The 16,993-nt window shown below is 49.9% G+C and overlaps 1 pseudogene; it reads left to right on the forward strand.

Annotated features, from left to right (window-relative positions):
* The first annotated feature begins 362 nt into the window (after positions 1-362).
* LOC139704314 (ruvB-like 1) lies at positions 363-15,383 on the forward strand (annotated as a pseudogene).
* The last annotated feature ends 1,610 nt before the right edge of the window (positions 15,384-16,993 follow it).

Raw genomic sequence — 16,993 nt, forward strand, 5'->3', positions numbered from 1 at the left:
ATGTTTTATTTTGAGACTAGGTCTCACTATGTTACTGAGGCTGGCCTCCAACTGGACAATCACCTGCCTCAGCCTCCTGAGCCCTGTGATTACAAGCATGCGGCAATATGCCCAACTGAGAAAAATAACTTCTATTTTGCTTTACCCACCATTGTTTTGAATCTCTCCATTAATGCAGTTATACTAACATTCTAACTAATACAATATTAGATCATCACTTGCACAGCTGTGAGTGTTCAGCTGAGGTTGGAGGCTATGATGACACAAGGGCTCCTGGGGAACCCTGGGTGACTTTCTCCTCCTGAGCAGCAGTACAGAAGGAAAGGCAGGCTTGATCCCAGGCTTGGGGGTTCAAAGATAAGATGGGACAGAGGTCAAGGCAGGCAGGGAGCAAAAGAGTTGGGAACCAAGTGACTGAGGGCCTCAGTCTTGGGCTGGAGAGAAGAGAGGTGGAAGGACTTAAGGTGAAACTTGATGGGAGTGAGAAGCTGAGAGACGGGATAGATGGTTTGTCCAGTGCACGGTTCTGGAAGGTAGTTCTCCATAGGATTATTGGTGTATGTTTCATTGCATTGATCTGGCATTTTAGTACCTATTAGTGGATACAAAATATAATTGAAGCCAGGCACAATGGCATATTCCTGTCATCCCAGTGACTTGGGAGGCTGAGGCAGGAGGATTGTAAGCTGGAGGCTAGCCTCAGCAACTTAGTGAGTCCCTAAGAAACTCAGTGAGACCTTGACTGTAAATAAAACATAAAAAAAGAGTGGGGATGGGGCTCAGTGGTGAAGTGCCTCTGGGTTCAATCCATAGTATAAAACTAAAGAGCATGGATTCAACCGTGTGTGTGCGTGTGCAGGGGGATATCTTCTAGAACTTTCTTTGAATTCATCAGAAGTCTTATCTAGAAGCTTGTTTGTAGACTGTGTACCACGTTCCAAAATTAAAATTAAAATGGTAAATATGTGTTCTCCACCTTCATAATGTAAAGCAGTATAGGGATAGAGGCAAACATTGACTCAATAATGATGTCAATGATTAGAATAAAATAATTAGATTTTAAAGTCAGACTAGAGAGGATAAAGAAGTCACATGGGAGTCAGAAGCCCCCACAGCTGGGCTGGATCTCAGGCGTGTCTTCACCCTCCTGTGAACTCACTTATCCTTGGAAGTTCTGTATTTCTCTGGATGCATTTTATTCATCTGCAAAATGGTGCAATGCCATTTGCTTCTGATAAATTCTCACTCTTTTATTAAGATTCTGAGTAGGTGCCAGGCATGGTGGCGCACACCTCTAATACCAGCGGCTTTGGAGGCTCAGGCAGGAGGATCGCTAGTTGGAGGCCAGCCTCAGCAACTTAGCAAGTCTCTAAGATTCTTAATGAGACCCTGTCTCTAAATAAAATACAAAATGGGCTGGAGCTGGGGCTCAGTGATTTAGAGCCCCTGGTTTTAATCCTTGGTACCAAATAAACACCCAGAATAACGCTCCTCGGGGCCACCCACCCCCTGGGCTCAGCTCATCAGCCAGGCAGCAAAACTCTTGGCTCCCTCCTGCAATCACACCCTCAGAGCTAGCTGGAAGAACCTGTTGCCAGGGAAGTCAACCCAGAGACACAGCGGGAAGTGTGTGGGCGGAGCTCTACCGGCAGCTGCGATGAGCACATGCCTGAGCCAATGGAGAGTGGCGGTGTTCCAATATCCTCCAATGGGGCACCGACAGAGGCGGGCTCTTGCCAGCTGCCCTTGTAATGGCCCTTGGTAACCCCTGGGCGGGTGCAGGGTAGTGGCTCCTGCACTGGTTGGGCTCTGGCTGGCACTTTGAAGATCGAGGAGGTGGAGAGCACCACGAAGATGCCGCGCATCGCCTCGCACAGCCACGGGAAGGGGCTGGGCCTCAACGAGAGTGCCCTGGTCAAGCAGGCGGCCTCAGGGCTCCTGGGCCAGGAGAATGCATGAGAGGGATGGCGGGCGGGGCTGGGGGGCGTGGGGACCTTCCCGGCATTCGCCCCGACTCAGTGTCACTTTGGTGCCCGGCGTTGACCCCGGGGGCGCTGCCCACAGAACCACACTGTGGCCCCTTTTGTGTTTATTCCGAGACAGGATCTGGCTGAGCTGCTGACGCTGGCCTCCACCTTACAGTCCTCCTGCCTCAGCCTCCAGGTGCCCTGGGATGACAGGCCTGCACCATCGTGCCCTAACCCTAACCATCCTTTTACCAGTAAGTTCTACTTTTGTTAAGTGGCAACTGTACCAAGTCCCTTCAGTTATGGTATTTTTTATTATTATTATTATTATTATTATTATTATTATTATTATTATTATTATTTGCAGAAAAAAATGGCCTATCTATAGGCCACCGAGTTTAGTAATGACAGCTGGAGGTTTGCGCTCCACCACCTCTAAGCTGCTGTACCCTAGAGTCATGGCCCATGGTCTCCCTGGAGGCTGAGCAGCTACAGAAACCTGCAATTTATATGAGCTTGTGACTGTGGCCTTGGAACCTCCTAGTAACAGAAAGGGCCAAAGAAAAGCCTCTGGTTTCTTGTCTATGTCTTTTTTGGAGGGCGGGGCGAGCCCTAAACCCCTGAGCCCCTCCCCAGACCTATTTTGAATTTTATTTAGAGACAGGGTCTCTCTGAGTTGCTCAGGGCCTCACTTTGTCTGAGGCTGGTTTTGAACTGAGATCCTCCTACCTCAGCCTCCCGAGTCCCTGGGATCACAGGTGTGGGCCACTGTGCCCAGCAGACTTTCCTCTCTCACCTCCACTGTCTGGGCACCCAGAGCTGTGCCTGGAGGGTGCTGGCTCTCAGGGTTGGTTGGACGAGTCTGTGAATTGTTTGGACCAGGGACTGCATTTTTTCCCCACTGAAACACAGTAATAGTGACCATTTCTCCCCTCTGTGCTGCAGGCATGTGACATCATAGAAGAATTAATTGAAAGCAGGAAAATGGCAGGAAGAGCCTTGCTGTGGGCCGGACCCCTGGGAACTGGAAAGGTGCTTGTGTTCTCATTGATTTCTGCTGCCCAAGAGGACGATTCTCACGTTGAAGCCAGTTGGAATATGCATCTTAACTAGTCTTTGTTTAGCGACGTGGGTCACATGTGTGTTTAAGAAAGGAATCTGATCTCAACTCATACTTCTAGAATGAAAATCATCCTGGTCAGAGGGAGGGGAAAGTCCTAAGAGGGGTCTGGTCTCTGGGATGGTCCTTGAACTCTTTCAAGTCTCCTTTGCTTGGGAAATGTATCTCTTTTCCTTTTCTTTTCTCTTCTTCTTTTTTTTTTTTAACCAGTTATTGAACTTGGGGGCAATCAACACTGAGTCACTTCCCATGATTGTATTTTATTTAGAGCCAGGGTCTTGCTAAAGTTGCTGGGGGTATTGCTATGTTGCTGAGGCTGGCCTCCAACTCGTGATCCTCCTGCCTCAGCCTCCTGAGTGGTAGGATTATAGGCATGCACCACCGCGCCCAACTGAAAATCCATTTCTGTTGGTCCAGGGCCTCGTAAAAAATTGTGACGGGCTGTGGCTGTGGCTCAGTGGTAGAGTGCTCGCCTCGCATGTGCAGGACCCTGGGTTCGATCCTCAGCACCACATAAAAATAAATAAGTGAAATAAAAGTATTGTGTCCAACTGCAACTAAAAAATAAATATTAAAAAAAGAAACAAAGATATTATGTCCATGCACAATTAAAAAAATATTTAAAAATCTTCTGTGGCACATTTTTGGAGGGGGAAAATGAGTCAGCCAGTATTTTTTTGAATGCGAAATTTGCCCACCACTATTTTGGCTACGTGCATGATTGACAAATAACAGAAACACAATTTTGATCTTCAAGGGGCTTCTAGTGTTTTCTGGGCAGAGAAACAGGAAGTCTCCTGATGGCACAAAATGGCTCAGTTGAGTCTGAGCTTCAAACTGCTGACTGATTATAAATGCTGGAATTGGGCAGAGGGTTTGATAATTCCCCCCGATTTGGGCTTTCCAGGGGACAAAAGAGGACACATGGTGGAGCTTGTTGGGATCTGCAAGGGGATTGGCCAGATCCTCAGGCTTCCCAGAGCTCCTGGTCTGGGCATGGCTTGTTCTCTGGAAGGGCCTCTTGGCACAGGAGAGTAGGAGCCTGCACTCTTGTATGTAAAGAAGTGGGCTCTTAGAAGGGGTGGTGGCCCCTGCCTGTCATCTCAGTGACTCTGGAGGCTAAGACAGGAGGATCACATGTTGGAGGCCAGCCTCAGCAGTTTCACCAGGCTCTAAGTGACTTAATGTGACCCTGTTCAAAAATAAACAACATAAAGGTCTGGGCTACATCTTGGTGGGTATTGATTGATCAGCTGGGAGGCCTGGGGCAGGCCACTTGACCTTTCAGAAGCAGAAACACAATCATCTGTGAAAAAAGCTTGAATTCTAATTTTGAAGTTGTACATATGGAGTTGCCAGGGTGTGTTTTGTGGTGTCTGATGGTGGATGAAGAAGTCCTGTATCTGGGGGAAAATTTTTGAGGCTGGAATGCCATACAGTGTGCACTTACAGGAACATTAGCTTGTCCAAGTCGTCTTCCATTTTTTGGGGGGGCGTTACCAAGAATTGAACCCCAAGAATTGAACCCAGGAGCTCTCGACTCCTGAGCCCCATCCTCAGTCCTTTTTACATTTTATTTAGAGACAGGGTCTCACTTAGTTGCTTAGGGCTTCGCTTTTGCTGAGGCTGGCCTCCAACTCTTGATCCTCCTGCCTCAGCCTCCTGAGCTGCTGGGATGACAGGCCTGCACCACAGCACCAGCATGATAGCTGTTTCCTTCAGTGCTGTTTTACTTAGTGTTATTTGGTACTTTTTGTCTTCCAGTGTTGCTCTTAAGAAGTCTGATTTTCAGGGTTGGAACCTTCTTTTCTGGATGTTTTGGAGGTACTTTTGGATAGGGCGCCTTCCCCTGATTTCCCTTTCTTAATGTCCACAGGGCTTTCTGAGACTCACTGTTTGGTGTCGTTGGTGTGGACAGTCGCCAGCTCTGAACCCCTGAGCTGTGGCCTGTTCCTGTTCTCTGTGTGCTCTTTCTGGAAGTCCAGCTAGGTGAGATTAGCTCTGAAGTGATTTTCAACCTGTGCTGGGGGGACTCCAGTGTTAGTGGCCAGCGATGCTGCCAAACAACCTGCACTGCAAGGCTGTACCCAAAAAACAGAGAAAAGACTCTCCTATTTTGGGGGGGGGGGGCTTCCAGGGATCAAACTCAGGTGCTTAACCCCTGAGCCCCATCTCCAGCCATTTTTGTATTTATTTTAGAGACAGGGTCTTGCTGAGTTACTCAGGGCCTTGCTAGGTTGCTGAGCCTGGCCTCCAACTAGCCATCCTCCCACCTCAGCCTCCCAAGCTGCTGGGATGACAGGAGTGCACCCCCACACCCAGCTCTCAGTTTCTTAATCCATAAAATACAAGTTAGCAGGCTGGGATTGTGGCTCAGTGGTAGAGGGCTCGCAGAGCATGGACAGGACCCGGGTTTGATCCTCAGCACCACATAAAGATAAAAGCATTGTGTTGTGTCCATCTACACCTAAATCAGTTATATTAATTCCGTCACCTATATCAGTTCAATATTTATTGCTAAGGGGAGGGGTGCTTAACTTTATAATGGCTTGATTTTTGAGAATTTTTTAAGATTTAAGTTCTTCCCCCAATTTAGGGCTGGAACAAAATTAAACTTGTTTCGAAGAAAAAAAAATTTAAAAATAAATATGAATAATGCAACCCTGTTCAAAAATAAACAACATAAAGGTCTGGGATGTGTCTTGGTGGGTAGTGATTGATCAGCTGGGAGGCCTGATAATATTAAAATATTAAAAAAATACAAGTTAGACTTTCAAGATGACAGGCTATGGAAAGATCAGTGAGATATAAAGAGCTCCATAGGAAAGGGTAGGTATATGTGCCTTTCTTCCATGAGTTTCTTTTTTATAATATAGTTTTTTAGTTGTAGTTGGACAGAATACCTTTGTTTTATTTATTTATTATTATGTCACATGGAGGAAGAAACCCAGGGCCCTGCACATGCTAGGCGGGTGCTCCACCACTGAGCCCCAGCCCCAGCCCAGCCCCTTCCATGAGCTTTTAATTGGAGAAAGCTGGACAGAAAAGGAGCCATTCTTAACCAAGTATTGTTTCTATTTGAATGGAAGGGTAATGGTCACCCCTTCAGTATTAGGTGGAAGGAGGCAGGGATGCTGTTCAGTGGCTAGTGGGCACTGTCTTTGACACTGGAAACTGAGAATGGGGAGTTGGGGGCTGTGAAAGAACAGGGAACAGTCAGGCACAGTGGCTCACAACTGTAAACCCAGCAACATGGGAGGCTGAGGCAGGATGATCTCAACGTGGATGCCAGTCTCAGCAGCTCAGTGAGACCCTGTCTCTAAATAAGGAAAGCTGGGCCTGAGGCTCAGTGGTGGAACAGCTGCCTGGCACATACAAGGCTCTGGGTTCCATTCCCAGGAACATCAAAATAAAACAGATGAGCACTGCCACCTGTGGCCTCCCCTGGGCCTCATGGTGTTGGAATCGCATCCCTCTGTGTTCATTTTCCCTTTGCTATTAGAACACATGCTTTGGGCTTGCCAACTCAGGTGCCTAAGCATTCGGGCAGCGAGGTAAGCAAAGTGACTTGCTCAAGCCCAAGGATGTGGTGCCCTTTCACTAAAAGAGGGCCACTGTGTCCAGACCTGGTTTCTCAACAGAAACCAAATAGTTGGATTTTAACAGGAAAGTTCCTAGGGTTCAAAAAATGGCAAGAGCTATGCACGGTGGAACATGCCTTTAATCCCAGTGGCTGGCTTGGGTTGCTGAGGCAGGAGGATAGCGAGTTTGAGGCCAGCCTCAGCAGAAGCGAGGCCCTCAGAAACTCAGGGAGACCCTGTCTCTAAATAAAATACACAATAGGGCTGGGGATGGGGCTCAGGGGTTGACGGCCCCTGCGTTCAATCCCCCCCCCCCAAAAGCCAAGTTTAAAGGCACATATAAAACTACGTGGTCCCAATCAAACCATCCTGTGGGCAGCTTGTTGGCTTCTTGTAATCTAAACAGTATTTTAGTTCGCCAGATGAGGCTGTCCAGCATTAGCACTATTGTGTGCTCAAGACCACCCTAGAAAACAGGGAGAAGATCAGAACTAGAACCAACCTCTGCCCCATGGGCTAGTGGATTTTTCCTGACAGCATTCGCTGATCATCCCCCATGTCGGCTGCTCAGAGCTGAAACCAAACGGGCATTGAAAAGAGGAGCCTTCCCTGGTCCATCTTTGAAGCAGTAGCTTCAGTTGGCCTTGTTCCAGCAGCTTGGGAGGCTGAGGCAGGAGGATCTAATGTTGGAGGCCAGCCTCAGCAACTTAGTGAGGCCCTCAGCATCTCAGGAGGCTCTGCTTGGCCTACACACCTAGGGTCTGACCTCATTCTTATTTCAGAGATGAGGGAGAATGAAATGGCACTCAGAGGCCATGGCATTTCCCAGTCCTGGACCCACTTGAGAGCATATGCTTTCTAAAACTTGGTATTTGATGACATGTCTGTTTCACCAGGTTCTCTTTAGCATCTGCCAACCAAAGTTATGTCACTGAGCATCAATTTATAATTGACCACAGGGCACTGTCAGGGGGAGCTTGTGCAGACCAAGCCACCACTTACAGATTTGGCCTCATGTATTATCCATTATTTTCTGGCCTTTTAACATAAAATAAAGGTCATGTAATAAATCCTTCCTGATTTGTTAGTGTTGTTTATTTATTTATTTATTTATTTTGGTCCCAGGGATTGAACCAAGGGGCACTTAACACCTGAGCCCCATTCCCCAAACTTATATATTTTATTTAGAGACAGGGTATCACTGAGTTGCCCTGGGTATTGATAAGTGGCTGAGGCTGGCCTCCACCTTGCCATCCTTCTGCCTCAGCCTCCTGAGTCTCAGGAATCACAAGTGTGCAACACCATGTTCAGCCTCTTGAATAAATATTTTTATAGATGGGTTTAAATTATGTTTTCAAGACTGTAAAATGAAAACCTTTCCTTTCTTGCCTCTGTAGACAGCCCTTTCTCTGGCGATTGCACAGGAGCTGGGGAGTAAGGTGCCTTTCTGCTCCTTGGTGGGGAGCAAAGTTTACTTCATGGAGATCAAGAAGACAGAGGTGCTGATGGAGAACTTCCGCAGGGCTATTGGTGAGTATCACATCAGTGTGAAAGATGGCTGTTGCTTCTCCGGTGCTTTGAATCCTTTCATCTTAAAAATGCTCATGTTCTTTTGGTGCTGTTGACAAGACAGGCAAGAGTAGCTAGCCATCCAAGCAGCTTAGGAGGATGAGGTAAAAGGAACACAATTTGGAGGCCAGCCTCAGCAACTTACTGAGGCCCTGAGCAACTCAGCAAGACTCTGCCTCTAAATAAAATATAAAAAGGGCTGGGGACAGGGCTCAATGGTCGAAGGCCCCTGGATTCCATCCCTGGTACCCAAACAAATAATAAATAAATAAAAAGACTAAGCAGTCTACTTGGGGAACTTTTGATTTAATGCTGAAGGAAAGAAAACGCAGTAGGAGGGTGCAGCATTTGGAAGTGGGGAGACATCATGGGACCCTGTTTCATCCCCCACAGCCACCTGGTACCCCCGTGGCTGGCACTCTATCTTCCTGCGGTTCCTCTTTGTGGGACTGGCTCTGCCTTTGATCTTCCCCAGCAGGTCCCTGTAAGCACTCAACTATGGGGCAGGCTCTCTCTCTCTCTCTCTCTCTCTCTCTCTCTCTCTCTCTCTCTCTCTCCTTTTGAGACCATGGCTGCTGAGCCACCCCTAGCCCCTGTGTGACACTAATGCTGAACTGAAGAGTTCTAATTCTCAACTTGTGTCTAGAAGCTAAGCTTTGTGTCACATTGAACTTAGGCTTTTTATTTTTATTTTTTGGTACCAGGAATTGAACCCAGGGGCACTTCACCCCTGAGCCCTTTCCCCAGCCCTTTTAATATTTTATTTAGAGACAATGTCTCGCCAAGTTTCTGAAGCTGGCCTCCAACTCTCGATCCTCCTGCCTCAGCCTCCTGAGATGCTGGGATTATACATGTATACAACTGGGTTTTACGTTTAAAAATTTTCTCTCTATTGTTTTTTTTTCTTCATATCTTCTTTTATTTTCCCTTTTCATGTCCTATTTTTCAGGATCTCACTATGTTTCCCAGGCAATCCTGGAACTCCTGGGTTCAAACCATCCTCTTGCCTCAGTATGCTGAGTAACTATGGCTACAGATGTGTGCTACGGTGCCTGGATTACTTTTCCTTATTTAAACATGTGCCAGTGATTTTATTCAACTCATAAGTTAAACATATGAACCATATTCCAACAGCTCAGAAGGCTGAGGCAGCAGGATAGCAAGTTGGAGGCCAGCCTCAGAAACTTAGCCAGACCCTGAGCAACTCAGTGAGACCTTGTCTCTAAATAAAATATAAAAGGGGCTGGGGATGGTGCTCCAGGGTTCAGGGCCCCTGAATTCCATTCCTGGTACAAAAAGGAACCAAGAAAAATATGTGACAAGTAAGATATTACTACCTTTCAAATACCTGGATATTAATATTTTAAGAACTTAAATTTACCCATCGGCCATCCCTTCCAGGGCTGTGGATAAAGGAGGCCAAGGAGGTCTATGAGGGGAAGGTGATGGAGCTGACGTCATGTGAGACTGAGAACCCCATGGCAAGACCATCAGCCACGTGATCATAGGGCTCAAGACAGCCAAGGGCACCACACAGCTCAAGGGGAGTCTGTCCTGAGCCCTGTCCTCAGCACTGTGGCACGGGCAGGTGGTGTGACCTCTGTGTCCCCCTTTCCTTGGCCTCTGCACTGTTGATGCCATATGGGACACTCAGGATAACACCGTGTAGTATAAAGGGACACCTCATAAGGACTAGGACATAGGTCCCTTCATAAGGTAGGTCTTTCTTTTTTCATTGCTTCTGTGAGTTGTGTGGTTAAGTCAAGAAATTGTTAATGCCATCTCATCCCCCAAATGACAACCATTGGCCAGCCAGGTACAGTGGAGCATGCCTGTCATCCCAGCCCCTCAGGAGGCTGAGGCAGGAGGATCACAAGGTGGAGATCAGCCTCATCAACTTAGTCAAGGCCCTGAGCAACTCAGTGAGAGCCTGTCTCTAAATAAAATACAAAATGGGCTGGGTATGTGGCTCAGGTATAAGTCACCCCTGGGTTCAAATCCCCAAACTGCCCCCTCACCTCCCCAAAAAGTCGAAGTGGACATAATTTTGTTTTCTTTTTTCTTTCTTTTTCATAATGTTTTTACTCATCCACTGTGTTATGACTGACTCACACTAGCTCTGTACCTCCCCTGCTGCATGGCCAGGTCCCCTGCTGTGGGCTTGGGGAGGTGTTTTACCTGTGGCTCATCACAGCTGTGTGCCCGTGTGTGCAGGTGCCAAGAATCTCATTTCCCCTGTTTTCCAGATCAAGTCTTCAGGCTCAGAAAGAGGCTCCACAGTCATCCTGTGTCCAGTGCTGGCTGAGGGCCAGGGTGACTGCGAGTCCTCTGGTGCTGGGTAACACCTGTGTGTCCTCTGAGCTCTCTGGGGCTCAGTTTCTCATCTCTAGACCACTCTCCATCCACCATAGAATCTTTCCATCTTCCCCCCTTTTATAATTTGATGGTTCTTTGATTCTCTGAGGTGGTTTCTCGGTCACTGCTTTATGGAGATCATGAAAATGTCACTTCTTCCAAGGGCTATTTTTCTGTTTCCTAATGGGGCCTTCATCTCAGGAGCTTGGCTCCACAACCTGTATTTATCTCTTTAATCCCTCATCACATCCTGTCCATCCTGGATTAATGAGGTTCTGAGAAGGTGGCCCCTTCTCAAGAATAACACCTTGAGAAAGTTCTTCTGGAAAATCAACCGAATAAAAGTGCCTGAGGTGAAAAGAGAAAAATTGTCCTCTTCCCTGTAGGAGAGAGGACACAGAAACACAGTGGAAATTTGAGCCATCCATCACTCTGCTTCGACCAGCTTCTCAAAGAAATGAGCCTAACAGAGAACAGGAAAATTGTCTTCCAAAACAAAGGTGCTACCCACCTCTGATCCTAGCAGCTTGGGAGGCTGAGGCAGGAGGATCGCAAGTTGAAAGCCAGCCTCAGCCAAAGCAAGGCCCTAAGCAACTCAGGGAGACCCTGACTCTAAATAAAATGCCAAACAGGGCTGGGGATGGGGCTTGGTGGTTGAGGGCCCCTGAGCCCAATCCCTGGTACCCCCAGCCCCCCCAAAACTCATGTCCTTCTGGGCAGTTTTTCCACATGGATGAGATACTGGGACAGAAGGACCTCAGGTGTGTTGTGTGGAGTTGTGAAGTGTCTGAGTTTGAAGGAGGCTTATGAATTTTTTGCCTAGGGACTCCCCAATCCTGCTCCTGTTTGCACAGTGCCCCAACGAGGCCAAAGAGGCCAGGTCCTGTTGAGCTTCTGGCAGCTCTCTTGGGGTGCAGTTGTGAACATGATCCACCCATTTTAAGTTTGTGTAGCACACAGGATTTTGATGCATGACATTGTTTACACTCTCCATCTTAATTCTAGAATATTGTCATGACCTTCCAAGGGACCTCGTTCCCATGAATGTTTAGTCCTGTGAACTGAACCCGTAGTGCTTAAGCAGGGAGCCAGAAGCCTGCCCTTTTTATTTTGATTTGTATTGTTTTGAGAGAGAGTCTCCCATTGCTAAGTTGCTGAGGCTGGCCTCCAACTTGGCGATCCTCCTGCCTCAGCCTCCGAGTCCCTGGGATGACAGGTGTGCACTGCTGTGCCTGGCCTCTCAGGTCTCTTCCAGAAAGGTGCCTTCCCTCGGGGTCAGGAGGAACTGGAACATGCATCAGGGTGGTCTGAGTCCCCCTTTGTCTGGTTTGGTTTGGTTTGGTTTTAGCTGAACTCCAGCATTTTTTAAAGTCTGCAGAAGGAGCGAGTGGAGGCCAGTGACGTCATCTACATGGAGGCCAACATCTGGGCTGTGAAGGTATGCTCCCCGGGGACAGTGTTACACATGAGGGTCTGCCAGGGGGACAACTGGGTAACTAGGGTGTCACTTTGCTCATTGGTGGTGGGTGGGGGAAGGTCAGAAGCTGTCCCTTTACCTAAGTCACCTTGGATTTCTCTGTCTTCCTCTCCTCATGACTTAAGCAGGCAGAGTGTGCAAGACACAAACCCTGTTGGGGACAGGGACCAGACAGCCTTTGTCCCTTCCCGCTGCACCAGGCAGCATCTTCCATTTTCCTTTATCTCCCTGGTGTCCCTCCCTGAGTCCTAAACCTGGGGACTGCACCAGGTGGCTCGTCCTCTATCTGCTGCTGCGTCCCATGGTGGCTGCACCTCTCTGGTGCATGAATGAGCCTAAGGCCTCGTGTCACCCATAAATCACCACCTAGAAAAGCCCGGGACCCCTGCTCCAGTGAGTCCCCTGGATGCTCCTTTATCAGGAGTGAAATGAAAGGGGAGAGAATCTTCCAGAAAGTCTCAGGTGTGGCCCGGGCGGGTCTGGGAGCCAAAGCGGGGCCCCCGGCTGTGGGGCATAGGCAGAGGTTTCTGTTGGGGGCCCTCGGTGGGCAGCGGAGACCTGGCTGTCACTGAGCTCTGTGTGGTCCCGGTGCCCCATGGCTCTGCTGGCAAAGGCAGAGGCCACGGAGTTCGCCCTGGAGGCCGATGAGGACATGCCCTGCCCAAGGGCGACATGCACAAGAAGAAGGAGGTCATCCAGAATGGGATATTGCATGACCTGGATGTGGCCAACACCAGGCCCCAGGGACAGGCTCTGCTGGGCCAGCGCATGCCCAAGGCCCTGGGAACCAGTTGTCAGGGCCGTGCTGTCCTCCTGAAAGCCCTCTGAGAGGCTCAGCAATGAGCACGACATGAGCTTTGGCCCCTTTGTCCCAATGTCCAGATGCTGTCACCGCTGATCTCTAGGTGTTGTCTGCCCCTGGCCGCCTGCCAGCCTGTTGGGGGCTGCTCTCCACCCCGGGCTGGGGGTTCCTGGCGGGAGCCTTCACAGGGCTTCAGACAGCCTTACGGAGGCTCTGGCCTCTATAGAGCAAGAGCTCCAAATCCTCCAGCTCCCAGCTGGCGCTGCTCTGGGCCCCACTGGACAGAGAGTCAGGTTTGCTCTTCATCCTGAAGGGGCCTCCTCCTCCCCACCAGGAACGGGCTTTCTGCTGGGAATCTGGTTTTTCTTTTAGTCCCTTGGAGCTTTTCCCAGGAGAGGCCAGAGACTCTTGAGATTGGAGTTTCTTCCTTCTTGGCCGGAGGTTTTTTTTTTGTTTTGTTTTGTACTGAAGCTTAAACCCCAGGGTGCTTACACATGGAGCCCCATCCGCAGCCCTTTTTATATTTTATTTAGAGACAGGGTCTTGCTGAGTTGCTCAGGACCTCACTAAGTTTCTTAGGCTGGCCTCCAAATTGCGGTCCTCCTATCTCAGCCTCCCAAATTGCCAGGATTTTTAAAGACATGTTCCACCGCGCACGACTCTGCTTGATTCTTGCAGGTCAGGGGAAACCTCAAGGGGATCCCTCTGAGTTCAGAAGCCCCTCATCCCTTCCAGGGGAGTGTGCTGGGCCTGTCCACCTCAGGCCTCCAAGTTGAGTGACATCAGGGACCCACAGGAGGAAGGAGGATGAGCTTTGGTAGCTGCCTTAGAAAGTCCTCTCAGGTACAGGGGGACAAGATGTCCTGTCCATGATGGGCCAATTGATGAAGCCAAAGGAGACAGAGATCACAGGTAGGACACATGGCAAAGCCAAAGCCTGGAGCCAAGTTGAAGCCCTTCTCTGACAAGCTCCTGGCTCTGAGCGCCTCCCACTGCGTGGCTCTGGGTCTTCACTCCCTTTAGAAGCCATGGCCACACTGTGTGCTCTGGCCCCACAGAGGTCCCAGAAAGGTGCCGAATTTGACACCAGGGAGTGGGTCTCCCTTGCTCCTTTATGGACTTATTTATTTATTTATTTTTTGATGCCAGTGATTGAACTCGGGGGCCCTCGACCACTGAGCCCCATCCCAGCACTTTTATTTTTTATTTAGAGACAGGGCCTGGCTGAGTTGCTTGGGCCCTTGCTAGGTTGCTGAGGCTCGCCTCCAACTTGTGATCCTCCTGCCTCAGCCTCTCTGGCTGCTGGAATGACAGGCATGTGCCATCGCGCCTGGCTCTTCCCTAATTTTGTGTCCTTCTCTGGACCATTACCACTTTACTCCCTGAAAATGTAAGTTCAACATGAATCCGCTGTTGCCTTGAGGCATTGCAGCAGCCTAAGCTCCTCCATGAGTGGCCAAGAGCAGATCTGTCTCTGAATTCGGTTTTGAGAGCCATGCATCATGGCTCTGGGCGAGGACAGGCCTCAGAAACCGGTTCTTTGGGAACAGCTCCATCCTGATGACAGGGGGCGCTGGTTTGGAAGGTGAGGGCTGAGACCTGAGGTGGGTCTGCTGTTCTGTAAGGGCTGATGTTTCTGGGGCCAAGGATGGGCCTGCTCTGACCCTCCTTGCTCAGGTTTCCTGGGGAGAGGATTCTAACTGCACTTGATGGAAAGCTCATTAACCTAAGCATTGTCATGCACGGCCCCCAAAAGAGCTCCTTGACTGAGTGCAGCAGAGGAGAATTCACATTTGAAAACACATCTCCCTGGAGCTCCCAAATGAGGTGTCTTGGCATCAGGGTCAGGGCTTGATGGGGCAGCTCCTGGTCATTGTGCCCCACACAGCTCCACAAAAGGCGTTTTGTGGCATTTGGGGGCGATGATGCCTGTTTTATTTTTTTTTTTTAGATGAGGGTTCAGGGATTCAACTCATGGGCTCTTGACCCTGAGTCCCATCCCCAGCCCTATTCTGTATTTTATTCAGAGACAGGGTCTCAACTGAGTTGCTCAGGGCCTTACCACGTTGTGGAGGCTGGCCTCCAATTTGTGATTCTCCTGCCTCAACCTCCCAGGCTGCTGGGGTTATAGGCGTGTGCCACCACAACTGGCATGATTCTTGTTTACAAATGATGACACCAAACCTGGAATGGGTCCAGTACCCAGCCTTGGGTCAGAGAGCCAGTAGGAGAACCAGGCTGCAGGGTTGGGTCTTGATTGAATTTAGTTGTGGAGAAGAGAGCAGGTGACATTTCCCCCACTGGCTGGGACCCTGTCCAAGGCAAGGTCAACAAGGTGGTGAACAAGTACATCGACCAGGGCTTGGCTGAGAGGGTCCCCAGCATGCTGTTTGTGGACGAGGTGCACATGCTGGACATCGAGGGCTTCAACTCCCTGCACTGAGCTCTGGAATCTTCCATTGCCCCCATCATGATTTTTGCCTCCAATCGAGGCCACTGTGTTATCAGGTAGGTGCTGCCAGCTGTCCCTGCTGCCTGGGTCTGGCCCCTCCCATGATGTCACAAGTCAGGATGGGACGAAGGGAGTGCATGTTGCCCCTGGGAGGAGACAGCAAGGGGACTGAAGGCTGCAGCTGCCATGTCCCTGATGGGCAGGGTCTCCACAGGCCTCTGAGGCTCGACATTCCCGTGGGGATCAAAGGCCTGAGGAGGTGGGGCCCCTCTGGTGACCTGAGTGTCAGTTTCCTCACACTGGCATCCAGAGGCCAGCAGAGCCCGTTTCATCTTCAATGAGGACACTGAATGACATTGCACCTTGTCCCTTGGCAAAGGTGGGAACACAGGTTTGTCTCTGAATTGGTTCTTCTTAGCTCCCCATGACAGCAGCATGCATCCTGCCATGTCACCTACACAGGGTATGATTTTCATTCCTGTGACTGGCCCTACTGTGGGGTGTCCCTGGTTGTGTTCTTATGTGAACATGGGAAAGTGACATCCATTTATTTTCCTGCATCCCCCAGTCCCTCCCCTCCCTTCCCTTTGTCTCATCCAATTAAATTCTATTCTCTTCTCCCCTATTGTGAGTCAGCATCTGCATGTCAGAGAGGACACTCAGCCTTTGTTTTTTGGAATTGGCTTACTTAAGCAGCACAGTCCTCTCCAGCTCCATCCATTGACCTTCAAATGACATCATTTCATTCTTCTTTATGGCTGAGTAATATTCCACTGTGTATAGGGACCACAGTTTCTTTATCCGTCCATCTGCTGAGGAGCACCTAGGCTGGTTCTGTAGCTTGTCTACTGTGAGTTGAGCTGCTCTAAACACTGAGGAGAATGCAGGTCTCTCCAGGAACAAAACCAGTAAGGACAGTAAGACCTTCCTGGAGACACAGTGGGGCCTCTGGCCCCTGCCTGGCCTCAGCCTGCCTTTGAGTATAGCTACTCCAGGCTGTGGGGACAGGGGGTCTGGTGCAGAATGGCGTGGACACACCTTTAGCACAGTGGCTCTGCTATCTGTGCCACAGCTGGGGGATATTCCTCCCTGGGCCCCTGCGCTGGAGGCCTCCCGCCTCCCCTCGTGCCAGCAGCTTCAGTGGTCAGGTGGCGCCCTCAGGGTTTTCTGTCTTTCTGGTTCAACAGGAGCTGGGCCTGGGCCTTCTCAGCAAAGGTGGCAGGAGGGCCTCTTCCACCCCAGCAGCCGAGGGCTATGGGGACGAGTCCCCGAGAATGCATGCTGGGGCAGGAATTAGAAAAGAACCCTGTGGTCCAAGTGTCTCAGGACGGCTAGAGCCAGAAGTGACCCCCCCATTTGCCCAGACTGGCTGCTGAGTGACAGACAGTGGGAAATTCAGTGGCTCTCAATGGAGAAGCCCCATCTCAGGAGCTAGGGGACCACAGCACCAGGCCACCCACAGGTCCCTGCCACTGGGTGCTCCCTTGCCCTTGGGATCTGAGTGAATGACCCAGGTTCATGGGCAGCATTGTGTGGTCCCCCCAAGTCCCCTGACGTGACTGAACAAGATCAGGGTGAAAGTACCTCCTGCAGCTTGGGGGCAGCTGGTGTCAGTCTGGCCAGCTGCTGGGGGAGCTCAGGGCACCCTGAGTAGCATTGGGGGCCGGGGG

The sequence above is a fragment of the Marmota flaviventris genome, unplaced genomic scaffold (assembly GCF_047511675.1).
Source record: "Marmota flaviventris isolate mMarFla1 unplaced genomic scaffold, mMarFla1.hap1 Scaffold_49, whole genome shotgun sequence".
Classification (NCBI taxonomy): domain Eukaryota; kingdom Metazoa; phylum Chordata; class Mammalia; order Rodentia; family Sciuridae; genus Marmota; species Marmota flaviventris.